Genomic DNA, 2,950 nt, shown 5'->3' on the forward strand with positions numbered 1-2,950 from the left:
CACCCAGGTAGCTGGGACTACATGCACCTGCTACAATGCCCAGCTATTTTTTTGTTGCAGTTGTCACTGTTATTTAGCTGGCCCGGGCTGGGTTCGAACTCGCCAGCGTTGGTGCATGTGGCCAGCACTGTAACCACTGTGCTTTTGGCGCTGAGGCAACTTTTTTTTTTTTTTAACTGAGTGTTACTCTGTTGCCTAGGCTAGAGTTTCATGGCCATGACATCAACCTAGCTCATAACAACCTCAAACTCCTGGATTCACCTGATCCTCTGGCCTCAGCCTCCTGAAAAGCAAGTATCCAATGTACTTATACTAATATGAAGCCAGTACGTGACCTAATGAGACCAAGAGAAAAACTTAATTCAATTCAAGATGGGGAGAGGGGGATTGATGTGCCCCCTCTTAAGGGGCACAATGTGGGAGCATATGGCACATGTCCTAGGGGCAGAACACAGCTATATCAGGGCCTATACTTAACAAATGCAAACATTATAACCTAATTCTTTATACCCTTAAACTAACCTGAAATAAATAATAAATTTTTTAAAATGAGCCAGGTGATGACTGGGCACCTGTTGCTTAGTGGTTAGGGTGCCAGCCACGTGCTCTAGGACTGTTGAGTTTGAACCCGGCCCGGACCTGTTTAAAAAAAAAAAATAAAAGGGGGCCAGGTGAGGTGGCTCATGCCTGTAATCCTAGCATTCTGGGAGGCTGAGATAGGTGAGTGGATTGCTTAAGCTCAGGAGTTGGAGACCAGGCTGAACAAGAGCGAAATCCCATCTCTATTAAACATAGAAAAAGTAGCTGGGCGTAGTGGCACACACATGTAGTCCCAGCTACTTAGGAGGCTGAGGGAAAATAACTGCTCAAGCCCAAGAGTTTGAGGTTGCTGTGAGCTATGCCTCCACAGCACTCTACCCAGGGCAAGTGAGTGAATCTCAAAAAAAAGCAAGCAATCCTCCTGCTTCAGCCTCACAGAGTGCTGGGGTGAGCGACCATGCTGGGCTGAGGGATAAACTGTTTATTCCAACCATTTCAAACTACTTTCTGTTGCCCAAAATTGCAATTCATTAAAGAGTCCAGCCACTTATAAAACACACATTAAGTGTTCATGAAGGCCCAGGCGCTGCATTCCACATCAGGGTTATGCAGAAGAATAGAGCTGGAATAATGCAGTGGTTTAAATCAGAGTTGTTGGCATAGCACAGGCCTGAGTTTAAATTCCATTTCTGCCATGTGTCCCCCGTATGGTCTTGCATGGGTCATTGGACCTCTTCAGGCCTTCTTTGTTTCTCTCTTGGGCTGAAAAGAGGTTTATCTGCAACTTAATTCTTAGCGTTTGGCAACAGTGTCCTCTGCGCTGTGGAAAGTAGTTGCAGTGGTATGTGGCGTACTTCGCCTCTCAGGCTGAATTCCCCAGAAGCAGGCACTGAGACAAAGATTGAAGTAAAAGAGATGTATTTAAAAGAGATGAGGGTGGAGAGGAGTAGAAGGGACCTGGGAAGAAGGGAAGAAGAAAAAGAAGCCAAACAAATGAGTGGACGTAAGCAAGGTGTCAGGGAGTACAACTCTGACTCACAGGACTGGAGTAGTGATACGTTCATATTTGTCATCATCAGTTAAAGGCTGGGATCAGGATGGGGGAAGAGAAGAAGACAGGGAGGGGAAGAGAAAAATTTCCAGGTGCTTCTAGCACTCTGCACCAGGAAAAGGTCCCAGCTGTCCAAGGCAATAAGGGGCTACTGTGGGTGACGTAGCACAGTGGAGTCAGTAGACACAAACGTGGTACAGGGCCTGAGAAGAAATGTGCAGACACAGGCTCTGCCCACAGAGGCTCATGGCCCAGAAGGAGAAAAGACATGAAGAAATAAATTATCACTTGCGGAGTGACCAGGGGCAGGGGAGAGGGGTGGGCAGTGGTACGCAGAGAAGTGTCCCTGAGGAGAGACAAACAACTAGTTAGGAAGAGGAAGGCTATTTGACATAGAGAACAGCTCACACAAAGGTAGAGGCCTGAGACAGCCTAGCACACACAGGGCAGATCTGGGAGGTAGTGGTCTGCTGCCAATGCCCCATCCCCACCCCATAGTGGGCGGCTTCCGGGCCTGCACCTTGTGTGAGTCTCAGTCTGCGCTTCCCTGACTGTCCTCTGCCCTCCAGCCACACAGTCTCTAGGTCTGGCTCCCAATCCTCCTCCTGGAAGCCTCCCCTGACCATTGCAACTCATCGTGACTCTTCTAAAGTCATGGCATTTACTGCTAAGGTGCTCACTCATGTTTTAAGTAATTATGTGGTTACATGCATTCTTACTGTCTGTGATGTTATTTAACCTTGCTTATAAATCCTGGCTTTCCTAGCTGAATTTTAAGCTTCCTGCAAGTGGAAACAGCATATTTTTATTCTTTATATTCTTACATTCTCCCATGGCACCTGGCATTGGTGAACATATTAAATATGTAAGATAATGAATGAATGAACAAATGGGTGAATCCAGTCTACTTTGAGTAGATACTAGGCTCACCCCTACAATTCTTATGTGTTGTAAGATTATTCCTAAACCCTAAACTTAGTTTTGTTTCATTCGCTCTATGTGTAGGGTTTTTTATTTTGTTTGTTTCTTTTTTTATGGGACAGGATCTTGCTTTATTGCCCAGGCTGGAGCAGAGTGGCTATGTCACTTCAGACTGCAGTGTTGAATTCCTGGGCTCAGGGATCCTCCCACCTTCAAAGTGTTACCTCCTCTTGCCACAGGTAGGTTTTTGTTGTTGTTGTTGTTTGTTTGTTTGTTTTGGAGATGAGTCTCACTTTGTTGTGGCCTCACCAGTTCACAGCAACCTCAAACTCCAGGGTTCAAGGGATCCTCCTGCCTTAGCCTGCCGAGTAGCTGGGACTACGGGCACCTACCACAACACCTGGCTAATTTTTTTCCTACTTTTTTATTTTTTTTTTT

Source organism: Otolemur garnettii, unplaced genomic scaffold (assembly GCF_000181295.1).
Source record: "Otolemur garnettii isolate 467f Iridium unplaced genomic scaffold, OtoGar3 scaffold00031, whole genome shotgun sequence".
Taxonomy (NCBI): domain Eukaryota; kingdom Metazoa; phylum Chordata; class Mammalia; order Primates; family Galagidae; genus Otolemur; species Otolemur garnettii.